At 63.7% G+C, this 15,438-nt stretch overlaps 1 protein-coding gene across 1 annotated transcript in view; it reads left to right on the top strand.

Annotated features, from left to right (window-relative positions):
- The first annotated feature begins 7,796 nt into the window (after positions 1 to 7,796).
- The window catches only part of rad54l2 (RAD54 like 2), a 205,552-nt gene continuing 197,910 nt past the window's right edge, over positions 7,797 to 15,438 (top strand). The window contains exon 1 of the mRNA XM_072472078.1: positions 7,797 to 7,963. The gene's annotated coding sequence lies outside the window, so the exon portion shown is untranslated. The remainder of the gene's footprint in view (positions 7,964 to 15,438) is intronic.

The raw sequence follows: 15,438 nt of genomic DNA, 5'->3' as shown, positions 1-15,438 counted from the left end.
GGACGGAATAAACTGTGTTCTTCACCACCACACTCAGGTCACAAGCACCATAACATTTAATGCTTGAACCATTATAATCTCTCAGAGATATTTTGTGACAGAGGGGTTCTACCCCCGACGATGTCGCAGGCCACTATTTTGCTTATTCTGAAACGGGATAAAGACCCGGAGGCTTGTGGGTCTTACAGGCCGATCTCTTTGACCAACGTAGACGCTAAATTACTGGCCAAGATCTTGGCGACTTGAATTGAGGACTGTGTACCGGACGTAAATGCGGAGGACCAAACCGGGTTCATAAAGGGTAGGCAACTAGTGGCCCATCTAAAAAGGCTGCTTAATGTGATTATGATTCCCCCGGAGAGTAGGGAGGCAGAGATAGTGGTAGCTATGGATGCAGGAAAGGCTTTTGACCGGGTCGAGTCGGACTATCTGTGGGAGGTGCTGGGACGGTTTGGGTTCGGGGAGGGGTTCATTTACTGAGTTAGGCTGTTATATCAGGCCCCAGAGGCTAGTGTAAGGTTGAACAGGACGGCATCAGATTATTTCAGACTGCACCTTGGGACAAGACAGGGTTGCCCTCTCTCCCCACTGCTGTTCGTGCTGGCCATAGAGTCCCTGGCAATTGCTCTGAGAGCTTCAAGGGGCTGGAAAGGGCTGGTCCGGGGGGGGGGGGGGGAATGGAACATAAAGTCTCGTTATATGCGGATGACCTGCTGTTATACGTATCGGACCCAATGGCGGGGATGGACAGTATCATGGAAACCCTGAGGGAATTTGGCCAGTTTTCAGGGTATAAACTGAACGTGGCTAAGAGCGAGTTGTTCGTAATTCAGGCGAGGGGATAGGAGAGTAGGCTGAAGGGGTTGCCGTTCAGGCTAATGGGGGAGAGTTTCCGATATTTGGGGATTCAGGTGGCACGGGACTGGGGCAAGTTGCATAAGCTCAACCTGTCCCGACTGGTGGAACGAGTGAGGGAGGAGGTTCGGAGTTGGGATGCGCTCCCGCTGTCATAAGTCATAGAATTTACAGTGCAGAAGGAGGCCATTCGGCCCATTGAGTCTGCACCGGCCTTTACAAAGAGCAACCCACTCAAGCCCACGAATCTACTCTAACCCCGCAACCCAGCAACCCCCACTTAGCCTTTTTTTTGGACGCTAAGGGCAATTTAGCATGGCCAATCCACCTAACCCGCACATCTTTGGACTGTGGGAGGAAACCGGAGCTCCCAGAGGAAACCCACGCACACACTGGGAGGACGTGCAGACTCCGCAGACAGCGACCCAGCCGGGAATCGAACCTGGGACCCTGGAGCTGTGAAGCAATTGTGCGAACTACTATGCTACCATGCTGCCCCTGTCACTAGCGGGGAGGGTGCAGACTGTTAAGATGATGATTCTCCTGAGATTCTTGTTCATATTTCAGTGTCTCCCCGTTTTCATCCCGAGGTCCTTCTTTAAGAGGCTGAATAAAATTATCCTGGGTTTTGTCTGGGCGGAGAAGTCCCCGCTGGTGAGGAAGGTGATGCTCGAAAGGAACAGAGGGGAAGGGGGGCTGGTGTTGCCGAACTTCAGCAACTACTACTGGGCGGCCAACATAGCGATGATAAGGAAATGGATGGTGGGTACGGGGTCGGTTTGGGAGCGGATGGAGGCTGCTTCGTGCAGGGGCACCAGTTTGGCAGACCTGGTTACGGCGCCTCTGCCGCTCCCGCCAGTGCGGTACTCCACCAGCCCTATAGTGGTAGCGGCTCTTCGGATCTGGGGCCAGTGGAGGAGGCATATCGGGGAAGTGAGAGCATTGGTGTGGACCCCAATCTGCGGCAATCACCGATTTGCACCGGGGAACATGGACAGTGGGTATCAACTGAGGCGGAGGGCGGGGATTGCAAGGGTGGGTGATCTGTTCTTGGAAGGGAGTAATTTCTTCGGGCTGGAGGACAAGTGTGCCAGATGTGACGGTGGGCCGGCTAATCACGTGCACATGTTCTGGTCGTGCCGTAGACTCAGGGGGTACTGGCAGGGATTCGCGGACATCATGTCCCGGGTTTTGAAAACTGGGGTGGTAATGAGTCCTCTGAGGTGGCAATCGTTGGGGCGTCGGAGGACCCGGGAGTCCAGGAGGAGAAGGACGACTTGGCCTTTGCTTCCCTGGTACCGGGCTACGAATACTGTTGGCATGGAGGGACTCAAGGCCCCCGAAGACCGAAGTATGGCTATCGGACAAGGTGAGCTTTCTCGGTCTAGAGAAAGTTAAGTTCGCCTTGAAAGGTTCACTATCGGGGCTCGCCCGTAGGTGGCAGCCATTCATTGACTTCTTCACGGAGAATTAACCGTCAGCGCGGGGGGAGGGTTAGGGTAGGGTAGAGTAGGGGGTGGTTTAGGCAGGTCCTTGGGAGAATGGAGTTGTGGTTTGTACTATGCGTTATTTGCTTTTCTTCTTTCTACAGTACTATACAATATCATTGTTTTATCTGCCAAAAAAACCTCAATAAAATTGTTTATTTTTAAAAAAAAAGAGATTTTTTGTGATTTCTTCTAATCAGCTGATATTTTAGATCTTTAAAATCAGTCATGCTGATTAAATTGTATTTGGCACCAGTGTCTAACTTTAATTGGACCATTGTACCATTCACTTCAAGTGGTAGCAGCCATTTGACCTCATCCACCGCATTTATTTTAAAAGAAGCATCAGTTTGCATTTTTTTAAGTGTTGGAGAATTTTTTGATGTCTCCAAAAAATTCTTCTTCTCTGTTATTACCCCAACAAACAATGATGTTTCATCACTGGGGACTGGGGTTGATCTTAGAGTAATAATTCTGAGCAAAGGGATTATTTCCTTTGCATCCGGAACAAAACTTGCCAAACGCTGGACGCTTCCTTAATTTGTGCCTTTGACCACATCTTTTACACAGAAATACTTTGTCCTGATCTTTAACCTGTTTGTTGGTGTGCGAGGAGCTGCAGGAACTTTCCCACCTTTTTATGGAAGTTTCCTGCCTTTTTGGAAAAAGGGCGGCAACTGGAGTGCTTTTCTCCAAGAAGATGTCACCATTAGAAATGAAATGAAAATCACTTATTGTCACAAGTAGGCTTCAAATGAAGTTAGTGAAAAGCCCCTAGTCGCCACATTCCGGCACCTGTTTGGGGAGGCTGGTATGGGAATTGAACCCGTGCTGCTGGCGTGCTTTAAAAGCCAGCTACTTAGCCCTGTGCTAAACTAGCTGAGAAACATGAAAGATTCGACTGCAGAAAAATTACAGGTTTTAGCTTTTAACTTTAAATCAGTGATGAAATGATCTATGGACTCCTCTGTCTTCTTCTGTAAACGTGATTTAAACACAATGTTCATAATTTTAATTCTTTCTGGGGGTGCAATGTTCATCAAATCTTCGAATTACATTGTTAACATTTTTACTATCTTCATCGTTTGCAAATTTAAACATATTAAACACAGCAATTGCTTCGGGCCCTGCTGCTGTGAGGAGCATCGCTATGTTATGGGAATCTGATTGATCTCCCAAATTTACTGCAGTAAGAAACAGATTAAATTGTTGTTTAAACACATGCCAGTTGCTGCCCACATTACCATGAAATCTGAGACTCATTGGTAGCTTCAACAATTCCATGTAGTTCATTCTTGCAGTCTGCAAAATCTTCAAATCTCTGTGGACCTCGTGGCAGGCTTCACTCGATGATGTGATAGTTTTTTTCTCAGTGTTTAATACCATCCAGACCTGGTACCATTTAATGTTCTTATCGGATGACCTGACTTATATTCCAAGAACTCTTGTAGCTAAAGCTATAAATTATATATTAACATTAATTGTGGGTCAAATTAATACAAACAACAGATGAATAATGAATAACAGATGTACAATCAACCTCTCTCCTAGCTCCCTAGTCAGTCTGAGCTCACCTGACTCTAACATTCACTTATATCAGGCATTGTCAAACTCGGGCGTGCGACCCACAGGTGGGTCGTGGGCGGGTGGTCGGGAGGGTCCCTGGGCCGTCCGTCGCGGTGCTCCCGATCGCGCAAATCTGCGCGCAACAGCCGCAGCAGCCGGTTGTTAAGAACGCCGGCTGCAAGCGGCCTTCAAAATGGCCACGAACAAAACCATGCGCGCCGATGATCAGGCACGCATGCGCAGTGCGGCCGCTTTTTAAAAAAAACAGTCGCAGATTTTTGTTTTCCAAGTTCGGGCGGGTTTTATTCATTTATTTTATTCATTTAATTTTTATCTTTTTCATTTATTTTATTCATTAAAAAAAATTTTTTTTTTTACAAGTTCGGGGGGGGGGGGGGTTTATTTGATAACATTTTACAGGAACAAAATGCAGAACTTTGGACAGTTGGAGCGTTTGGAGACCGGAAGGCTTCACCTTCATCCAACAGGTTCCATTGGAGGAGCGTGTACGAGGGCCAAAGGGACCCAAAACCATTTACTCCATTTTTGTCAGCAGCAAACAAGGTAAGAGAAAATGGTGGGTCGCGCAGGTCGGCCGGCGTGGGTTGCGAAGGTCGGCCGGGTTGGCTCCCGAAGGTCGGCCGATTGGTAAAAATGGGTCCCCGGAAAAAAAGTTTGAAGAACACTGACTTATATACTAATGAGACTACTAGTGGTCAGTCAGTGAATTACATCACAATCAGAACCACTACTTCTACTTCCTGCCCCTCCGAGGGCATCATAACATTAAGCAACCTGCGCACATTCGCCGACAACTGCCTTCGCTTCACAAATCCTGTCTGGTCCTCCCCTATCACCCCCGGCACACAGTCCTCTATTCGCGACGCCAGCACCTTTGCCAACAACTTTGCATCGACATTAAGCAATAATATCGGGTGGTACGACCCATACTGCTCCAGATCCTTATCTTTCTTCAAATTCAGGGAAATGGACACATGTGACAATGTGGGGGGGGGCTTCCCCCTACCCCTCGCCTCATTGTACATCCTCACTAGCAGAAGCCCCAACTCTGCACTGAACCTCTTGTAAAACTACACTGGGAACCCCTCCACGCCGGGGCTATTCCTGCCTGCATAGCATCAATGCCGTTCATCACCTCCCTCAGCCCAATCAGGGCCACCAATCCCTGCACCTTCTCCTCCTCCATTCTAGGGAACTCCAACCCATCCAGCACCTGTCTCATCCCCTCCTCCCCATGCAGGGGTTCCGGCTTGTACAGCCTCCTGTAGAAGGCCTCAAATACCTCATTCGCCCCCTCTGGGTCCAACACCACCTTACCCGTCACATCCTTCACCCAACCAATCTCCCTCACTGCTGCCTGTTTCCTCAGCTGGTGGGCTAGCATCTTCCTCGCCTTTTCCCCATATTCGTACACCACCCTTCTGGCCCTCTGCAATTGCCCTACCACCCTCCCCGTGGACCCCCAATCTGAACTCCATCTGGGTCCTACCCTCTCCCCCTCCATGTGCTCCACAAACTCCCTCAATTCTCTCTCCACCGCCGACACCCTTGACGACTTAGGACTCGATGGTCCAACCTTGGATCCAGAACCGTGTTGAATTACCAGCCGATACATGTCCAGGTCTGGGGTCTTCCCTAAAACCCACCTCATAAAGTCCACATTGCCCCAATTTGGGACATAAATATTCACCATGACCACCGGCATTCCCTCCAGTTTCCAACTGACCATCACATACCTACCCCGCGTCACGTGCCCCTCTAGGCCCGCCCTCAGATGTCCGCCGCCATCTCTCCCTTCCCAACTACTGGGAGGGCAGAGCTGCCCCCTTGCTCCCCCCCGCCATCTTCTCCTGTGTCACACCACAAAAACATTATTGCTCCAGCTGCTCTCTCTTCATTGTGGCACCCCTCGTTCGATTGAGCCATACACCAGTCCCACCAGAGGGGTATTGCATTCCCTGGGCACTCATGCACCATTTGTCCTCAAACACCACATAATTCAGGTGGGGTTGGACTGAAAAAATCCACCTCAAGTGGGGGCCACCAAATGTGCGACCACTCACTCCTTGACCACCACCGGATGTCTCCCGGCCTTTGACCGTGAGGGATTGTGGAGCATCCTCCTCAAATTCGGCTGCCTGCAGAAATTTGTCACCACCTGCTCCACGATGACATGCAAACCTTGATCCTTACCAATGGAACCACCAAAGACCCAATACATGTGAAAACTAGGGTCAAACAGGACTGCGTAATCGCATAAACGCTCTTCTCCATCTTCCTTGCAGTAACACTCCACCCGTCACCCTGAAGCTTCTGCTGAACTGGAGGTAACTTACTCCACAAGCGGGAAAGTGTTTAACCTCCGATGCCTCCAGGCCAGAACAAAGAACAGCCAACATCTATCATGGAGCTCACATTCTCCCGGTGTCTGTGTGGATCTCACCCCCACAATCCAAAAAGATGTGCAGGATAGGTGGATTGGCCAGCTAAATTGCTCCTTAATTGGAAAAAAAAATTATTGGGTACTCTAAATGAAAAACATCTGTCATCGAGCTGCAGTACGCAGACGATGCCTATCAGTGCACACTTTCAGAGTCCGAGCTACAAACCAACATTGACACATTCACCGAGACATATGAGAAAATAGGCCTCAGACTAAACATCCGGAAAACAAAGGTTCTCTACCAGCCCGCTCCTGCCACACAAAACTGCCCACCAACCATCAAGATCCATGGTCAGTCCTTGGACAATGTAGATAATTTCCCATACCTCAGGGGCCTCCTCTCAGCGTGAGCAGACATTGATGATGAAATTCAACATCGACTCCAATGCGCCAGGGCAGTCTTTGGAAGCCTGAGGAACAGAATATTCAAAGACTGAGACCTCAAACCCAGCACATGCTCCTGGTCTACTGAGTAGCTGTGGTCCCGCTCTCCTGTATCGATCAGAAACATGGACTATATACAACAGACACCTCAAACCCTTGGAGAGGTATCACCAACGCTGCCTCGGTGGAATCCTGCAAATCCACGAGCAGGATGGGTATAAATCCACGAACAGGATAGGTATGCCAATATGAGCGTCCTCTCCCAGACCAATGTCCCAAGTATCGAGGCACTGGTCACGCTCGACCAGCTGCGATGGGTGGGCCACATTGCCTGCATGCCCAACACAAGATTCCCTAAACAAGTGCTCTACTCTGAGCTCCGCAATGGCAAGTGATCATGAGGAGGGCAGAGGAAATGCGACAAGGACAGCCTGAGAGCCTCCCTAAATAAATGCAACATCCCCACCAACATGTGGGAATCGCTTGCTTTACAACCCACAAGCTGGAGAAAAAGTGACTGCGGAGGCGCCAATCACCTTGAGCGTCGTAGGGTGCAGCACGCGGAGGCCAGGCGTAAACAGCGGAAGGAGAGCCCAGAATCCAGAGCATCCCACCCACCTCATCAAACACCACCTGCTAAACCTGTGGCAGAGTCTGCGGATCCAGGATTGAATTATTCAACCACCGCAGAACCCACCTCCCCTGGAAGAAAACCATCCTCAACCCTGAGGGACTGCCCAAGAGAGAAAGAGGTCTACTCCTGCTCCTCTTTCATATGTGTATCTCTCAGAGATAGTGCAGTGCTGAAGGACTGTTCAGTAACTGTGCCCAGGCTGAGCATGTGACAGACTTCAATCGATCGCGACGTTCCGAGTCAATACTCGCTACAGGCCTGCAGGTGACGGTCCCTTCGCGGCGGCGCAGTGTGCCGGCAGCCGGAAGTGTCTCCTTGGCGGTGCAGATTGTCGGCGACCGGTAGGTGGCGGTGTCTTCGGCGACAGCGCAGTGTGCCGGCGGCCGGCTGGTGGCGCAGTTGCAGCTGGGCTCAGTGGCCGGACCGTTTGTCGGCGCTCGGTGTTTTCCGGGGAGGTTGTCTCGCGCGTTGGAGCAGCGCTCACTCTGATTGTAGTCGATGTGAGCGGGGCCTTCATTCTCCGATTTAAATCGGGTTGCGGCGGCTTCATGGTGGCGGAGTCGCGACCCTGAGGTAAGAAGGAGTCTGGTGCCGGGGCCCGCGGGGCGGGGAGGAGGAGGCCGGGGAGCGGCCTGAGGCCGGGCTGGAGACAAAGGAACAAAGAGGAGGCGGCGGGACCGCCACAGAAACCCCCCATTCCCCCAAATAGCCCCCTCCCCCCCTCACCCTCCCCACCCACTTCCCACCGGCCCCCAGCGCCCCCTCCCCTCCCCAACCCTCCCCCCCCTCCCCCAACCCCCCCCCCCCCTCACCCTCCCCCCACCGCCCCCTCACCCTCCCCCCACCGCCCCCTCACCCTCCCCCCACCGCCCCCTCACCCTCCCCCCACCGCCCCCTCACCCTCCCCCCACCGCCCCCTCACCCTCCCCCCACCGCCCCCTCACCCTCCCCCCACCGCCCCCCCACCCTCCCCCCACCGCCCCCCCACCCTCCCCCCACCGCCCCCCCCACCCTCCCCCCACCGCCCCCCCACCCTCCCCCCACCGCCCCCCCACCCTCCCCCCACCGCCCCCCCACCCTCCCCCCACCGCCCCCCCACCCGCCCCCCACCGCCCCCCCACCCTCCCCCCACCGCCCCCCCTCCCCCCCTCCCCCTCCCCCACCGCCCCCTCCCCCCACCGCCCCCTCCCCCCACCGCCCCCTCCCCCCACCGCCCCCTCACCCTCTCCCACCCCCACCGCCCCCTCACCCTCTCCCACCCCCACCGCCCCCTCCCCCCACCGCCCCCTCCCCCTCCCCCCACCGCCCCCTCCCCCACCGCCTCCTCACCCTCCCCCCACCGCCCCCTCACCCTCCCCCCACCGCCCCCTCACCCTCCCCCCACCGCCCCCTCACCCTCCCCCACCGCCCCCTCACCCTCCCCCCACCGCCCCCTCACCCTCCCCCACCGCCCCCTCACCCTCCCCCACCGCCCCCTCACCCTCCCCCACCGCCCCCTCACCCTCCCCCACCGCCCCTCACCCTCCCCCCACCGCCCCCTCACCCTCCCCCCAACCGCCCCCTCACCCTCCCCCCACCGCCCCCTCACCCTCCCCCACCGCCCCCTCACCCTCCCCCCCACCGCCCCCTCACCCTCCCCCACCGCCCCCTCACCCTCCCCCACCGCCCCCTCACCCTCCCCCACCGCCCCCTCACCCCCCACCGCCCCCCACATCCCCCCCCGCCCCCTCACCCTCCCCCCACCGCCCCCTCACCCTCCCCCCACCGCCCCCTCCCCCTCCCCCCACCGCCCCCTCACCCTCCCCCACCGCCCCCCTCCCTCACCCTCCCCTCACCGCCCCCCTCCCTCACCCTCCCCTCACCGCCCCCCCTCCCTCACCCTCCCCTCACCGCCCCCCTCCCTCACCCTCCCCTCACCGCCCCCCTCACCCTCCACACCGCCCCCTCACCCTCCCCACCGCCCCCCTCACCCTCCCCACCGCCCCCCTCACCCTCCCCACCGCCCCCCCTCACCCTCCCCACCGCCCCCCTCACCCTCCCCACCGCCCCCCTCACCCTCCCCACCGCCCCCCTCACCCTCCCCCACCGCCCCCTCACCCCTCCCTATCCGCCCCCCTCACCCTCCCCACCGCCCCCCTCACCCTCCCCACCGCCCCCCTCACCCTCCCCACCGCCCCCTCACCCTCCCCACCGCCCCCCCTCACCCTTCCCACCGCCCCCCTCACCCTCCCCACCGCCCCCCTCACCCTCCCCACCGCCCCCCTCACCCTCCCTATCCGCCCCCCTCGCCCTCCCCACCGCCCCCCTCGCCCTCCCCACCGCCCCCCTCGCCCTCCCCACCGCCCCCCTCGCCCTCCCCACCGCCCCCCTCGCCCTCCCCACCGCCCCCCTCGCCCCCCCCCCCCACACTCGGTCCCCCTCTCTCCTCCCCCCCCCCCCCCCCCCCCCCCACACTCGGTCCCCCTCTCCCCCCCCCACACTCGGTCCCCCTCTCTCCCCCCCCCCCCCCCACACTCGGTCCCCCTCTCCCCCCCCCCCCCCACACTCGGTCCCCCTCGCCCCCCCCCCCCCACACTCGGTCCCCCCTCGCCCCCCCCCACACTCGGTCCCCCTCGCCCCCCCCCCCCCCCACACACTCGGTCCCCCTCGCCCCCCCCCCCCACACTCGGTCCCCCTCGCCCCCCCCCCCCCCCCCACACTCGGTCCCCCTCGCCCCCCCCCCCCCACCACACTCGGTCCCCCCCCCCCCACACTCGGGCCCCCTCGCCCCCCCCCCCCCCACACTCCGGCCCCCTCGCCCCCCCGGTCCCCCTCAGGCTCCCTCGCCCCCCCCCCTCGGTCCCCCCTCGCCCCCCCCCCCCCCCAGGTCCCCCTCGGTCCCCCTCGCGCCCCCCCCCCGCCAACACTCGGGGGCCCCCCCCCCCCACACTCGGGCCCCCTCGCCCCCCCCCCCTCGGGCCCCCTCGCGCCCCCCCCTCGGGCCCCCTCGCCCCCCCCCTCTGTCCCCCTCGCCCCCCCCCCCCCACACTCGGTCCCCCTCGCCCCCCCCCCCCCCCCACACTCGGGCCCCCTCGCCCCCCCCCCGGTCCCCCTCGCCCCCCCCCCCCCCGGTCCCCCTCGCCCCCCCCCCCCCCGGTCCCCCTCGCCCCCCCCCCCCCGGTCCCCCTCGCCCCCCCCCCCCGGTCCCCCTCGCCCCCCCCCCCCCCGGTCCCCCTCGCCCCCCCCCCCCCGGTCCCCCTCGCCCCCCCCCCCCCGGTCCCCCTCGCCCCCCCCCCCCCCCGGTCCCCCTCGCCCCCCCCCCCCGGTCCCCCTCGCCCCCCCCCCAGGTCCCCCTCGCCCCCCCCTCGCCCCCCTCGGTCCCCCTTGCCCCCCATCTCACCGCCCCCTTGCCCCCATCTCACCGCCCCCTTGCCCCCATCTCACCGCCCCCTTGCCCCATCTCACCGCCCCCTTGCCCCCATCTCACCGCCCCCTTGCCCCCCATCTCACCGCCCCTTGCCCCCCATCTCACCGCCCCTTGCCCCCCATCTCACCGCCCCTTGCCCCCCATCTCACCGCCCCCTTGCCCCCCATCTCACCGCCCCCTTGCCCCCCATCTCACCGCCCCCTTGCCCCCCATCTCACCGCCCCCTTGCCCCCCATCTCACCGCCCCCTTGCCCCCATCTCACCGCCCCCTTGCCCCCCATCTCACCGCCCCCTTGCCCCCCATCTCACCGCCCCCCTTGCCCCCCCATCTCACCGCCCCCTTGCCCCCCATCTCACCGCCCCCATGCCCTCCATCTCACCGCCCCCTTGCCCCCCATCTCACCGCCCCCTTGCCCCCCATCTCACCGCCCCCTTGCCCCCCATCTCACCGCCCCCTTGCCCCCCATCTCACCGCCCCCTTGCCCCCCATCTCACCGCCCCCTTGCCCCCCATCTCACCGCCCCCTTGCCCCCCATCTCACCGCCCCCTTGCCCCCCATCTCACCGCCCCCTTGCCCCCCATCTCACCGCCCCCTTGCCCCCCATCTCACCGCCCCCCTTGCCCCCCATCTCACCGCCCTCCCCACCGCCCCTTGCCCCCCATCTCACCGCCCCCTTGCCCCCCATCTCACCGCCCCCTTGCCCCCCATCTCACCGCCCCCTTGCCCCCATCCCCGCCCCCTGCCCCCCATCTCACCGCCCCCTTGCCCCCCATCTCACCGCCCCTTGCCCCCCATCTCACCGCCCCCTTGCCCCCCATCTCACCGCCCCCTTGCCCCCCATCTCACCGCCCCCTTGCCCCCCCATCTCACCGCCCCCTTGCCCCCCATCTCACCGCCCCCTTGCCCCCCATCTCACCGCCCCCTTGCCCCCCATCTCACCGCCCCCTTGCCCCCCATCTCACCGCCCCCTTGCCCCCCATCTCACCGCCCCCTTGCCCCCATCTCACCGCCCCCTTGCCCCCCATCTCACCGCCCCCTTGCCCCCCATCTCACCGCCCCCTTGCCCCCCATCTCACCGCCCCCTTGCCCCCCATCTCACCGCCCCCTTGCCCCCCATCTCACCGCCCCCTTGCCCCCCATCTCACCGCCCCCTTGCCCCCCATCTCACCGCCCCCTTGCCCCCATCTCACCGCCCCCTTGCCCCCCATCTCACCGCCCCCTTGCCCCCCATCTCACCGCCCCCTTGCCCCCATCTCACCGCCCCCTTGCCCCCCATCTCACCGCCCCCTTGCCCCCCATCTCACCGCCCCCTTGCCCCCCATCTCACCGCCCCCTTGCCCCCCATCTCACCGCCCCCTTGCCCCCCATCTCACCGCCCCCCTTGCCCCCCATCTCACCGCCCCCTTGCCCCCCATCTCACCGCCCCCTTGCCCCCCATCTCACCGCCCCCTTGCCCCCCATCTCACCGCCCCCCTTGCCCCCCATCTCACCGCCCCCTTGCCCCCCATCTCACCGCCCCCTTGCCCCCCATCTCACCGCCCCCTTGCCCCCCATCTCACCGCCCCCTTGCCCCCCATCTCACCGCCCCCTTGCCCCCCATCTCACCGCCCCCTTGCCCCCCATCTCACCGCCCCCCTTGCCCCCCATCTCACCGCCCCCTTGCCCCCCATCTCACCGCCCCCTTGCCCCCCATCTCACCGCCCCCTTGCCCCCCATCTCACCGCCCCCTTGCCCCCATCTCCGCCCCTTGCCCCCATCTCACCGCCCCCTTGCCCCCCATCTCACCGCCCCCTTGCCCCCCATCTCACCGCCCCCTTGCCCCCCATCTCACCGCCCCCCTTGCCCCCCATCTCACCGCCCCCTTGCCCCCCATCTCACCGCCCCCTTGCCCCCCATCTCACCGCCCCCTTGCCCCCATCTCACCGCCCCCTTGCCCCCCATCTCACCGCCCCCTTGCCCCCCATCTCACCGCCCCCTTGCCCCCCATCTCACCGCCCCCTTGCCCCCCATCTCACCGCCCCCTTGCCCCCCATCTCACCGCCCCCTTGCCCCCCATCTCACCGCCCCCTTGCCCCCCATCTCACCGCCCCCTTGCCCCCATCTCACCGCCCCCTTGCCCCCCATCTCACCGCCCCCTTGCCCCCCATCTCACCGCCCCCTTGCCCCCCATCTCACCGCCCCCTTGCCCCCCATCTCACCGCCCCCTTGCCCCCCATCTCACCGCCCCCTTGCCCCCATCTCACCGCCCCCTTGCCCCCCATCTCACCGCCCCCTTGCCCCCCATCTCACCGCCCCCCTTGCCCCCCATCTCACCGCCCCCTTGCCCCCCATCTCACCGCCCCCTTGCCCCCCATCTCACCGCCCCCCTTGCCCCCCATCTCACCGCCCCCTTGCCCCCCATCTCACCGCCCCCTTGCCCCCCATCTCACCGCCCCCTTGCCCCCCATCTCACCGCCCCCTTGCCCCCCATCTCACCGCCCCCTTGCCCCCCATCTCACCGCCCCCCTTGCCCCCCATCTCACCGCCCCCTTGCCCCCCATCTCACCGCCCCCTTGCCCCCCATCTCACCGCCCCCTTGCCCCCCCATCTCACCGCCCCCTTGCCCCCCATCTCACCGCCCCCTTGCCCCCCATCTCACCGCCCCCTTGCCCCCATCTCACCGCCCCCTTGCCCCCCATCTCACCGCCCCCTTGCCCCCATCTCACCGCCCCCTTGCCCCCATCTCACCGCCCCCTTGCCCCCCATCTCACCGCCCCCTTGCCCCCATCTCACCGCCCCCCTTGCCCCCCATCTCACCGCCCCCTTGCCCCCATCTCACCGCCCCCTTGCCCCCCATCTCACCGCCCCCTTGCCCCCCATCTCACCGCCCCCTTGCCCCCCATCTCACCGCCCCCCTTGCCCCCCATCTCACCGCCCCCTTGCCCCCCATCTCACCGCCCCCTTGCCCCCCATCTCACCGCCCCCTTGCCCCCCATCTCACCGCCCCCTTGCCCCCCATCTCACCGCCCCCTTGCCCCCCATCTCACCGCCCCCTTGCCCCCCATCTCACCGCCCCCTTGCCCCCCATCTCACCGCCCCTTGCCCCCCATCTCACCGCCCCCTTGCCCCCCATCTCACCGCCCCCCTTGCCCCCATCTCACCGCCCCCTTGCCCCCCATCTCACCGCCCCCTTGCCCCCCATCTCACCGCCCCCTTGCCCCCATCTCACCGCCCCCTTGCCCCCCATCTCACCGCCCCCTTGCCCCCCATCTCACCGCCCCCTTGCCCCCCATCTCACCGCCCCCTTGCCCCCATCTCACCGCCCCCTTGCCCCCCATCTCACCGCCCCCTTGCCCCCCATCTCACCGCCCCCTTGCCCCCCATCTCACCGCCCCCTTGCCCCCCATCTCACCGCCCCCTTGCCCCCCATCTCACCGCCCCCTTGCCCCCCATCTCACCGCCCCCTTGCCCCCCATCTCACCGCCCCCTTGCCCCCCATCTCACCGCCCCCTTGCCCCCCATCTCACCGCCCCCTTGCCCCCCATCTCACCGCCCCCTTGCCCCCCATCTCACCGCCCCCTTGCCCCCCATCTCACCGCCCCCTTGCCCCCCATCTCACCGCCCCCTTGCCCCCCATCTCACCGCCCCCTTGCCCCCCATCTCACCGCCCCCCCCCCCCTTGCCCCCCATCTCACCGCCCCCTTGCCCCCCATCTCACCGCCCCCTTGCCCCCCATCTCACCGCCCCCTTGCCCCCCATCTCACCGCCCCCTTGCCCCCCATCTCACCGCCCCCTTGCCCCCCATCTCACCGCCCCCTTGCCCCCCATCTCACCGCCCCCTTGCCCCCCATCTCACCGCCCCCTTGCCCCCCATCTCACCGCCCCCTTGCCCCCATCTCACCGCCCCCTTGCCCCCATCTCACCGCCCCCTTGCCCCCCATCTCACCGCCCCCTTGCCCCCCATCTCACCGCCCCCTTGCCCCCAGTCTCACCGCCCCCTTGCCCCCTCGTCTCACCGCCCCCTTGCCCCCCGTCTCACCGCCCCCTTGCCCCCCGTCTCACCGCCCCCTCGCCCCCCGTCTCACCGCCCCCTCGCCCCCCGTCTCACCGCCCCCTCGCCCCCCGTCTCACCGCCCCCTCGCCCCCCCGTCTCACCGCCCCCTCGCCCCCCGTCTCACCGCCCCCTCGCCCCCCGTCTCACCGCCCCCTCGCCCCCCGTCTCACCGCCCCCTCGCCCCCCGTCTCACCGCCCCCTCGCCCCCCGTCTCACCGCCCCCTCGCCCCCCGTCTCACCGCCCCCTCGCCCCCCGTCTCACCGCCCCCTCGCCCCCGTCTCACCGCCCCCTCGCCCCCCCGTCTCACCGCCCCCTCGCCCCCCGTCTCACCGCCCCTCGCCCCCCGTCTCACCGCCCCCTCGCCCCCCGTCTCACCGCCCCCCTCGCCCCCCGTCTCACCGCCCCCCTCGCCCCCCGTCTCACCGCCCCCTCGCCCCCCGTCTCACCGCCCCCTCGCCCCCCGTCTCACCGCCCCCTCGCCCCCCGTCTCACCGCCCCCTCGCCCCCCGTCTCACCGCCCCCTCGCCCCCCCGTCTCACCGCCCCCTCGCCCCCCGTCTCACCGCCCCCGTCGCCCCCCGTCTCACCGCCCCCTTCGCCCCCCGTCT

The sequence above is a fragment of the Scyliorhinus torazame genome, chromosome 13, assembly GCF_047496885.1.
Source record: "Scyliorhinus torazame isolate Kashiwa2021f chromosome 13, sScyTor2.1, whole genome shotgun sequence".
In the NCBI taxonomy this organism is placed as follows: domain Eukaryota; kingdom Metazoa; phylum Chordata; class Chondrichthyes; order Carcharhiniformes; family Scyliorhinidae; genus Scyliorhinus; species Scyliorhinus torazame.
The sequence above is the reverse complement of the archived record's forward strand: the minus strand, read 5'-3'. Positions and strand labels throughout refer to the sequence as shown.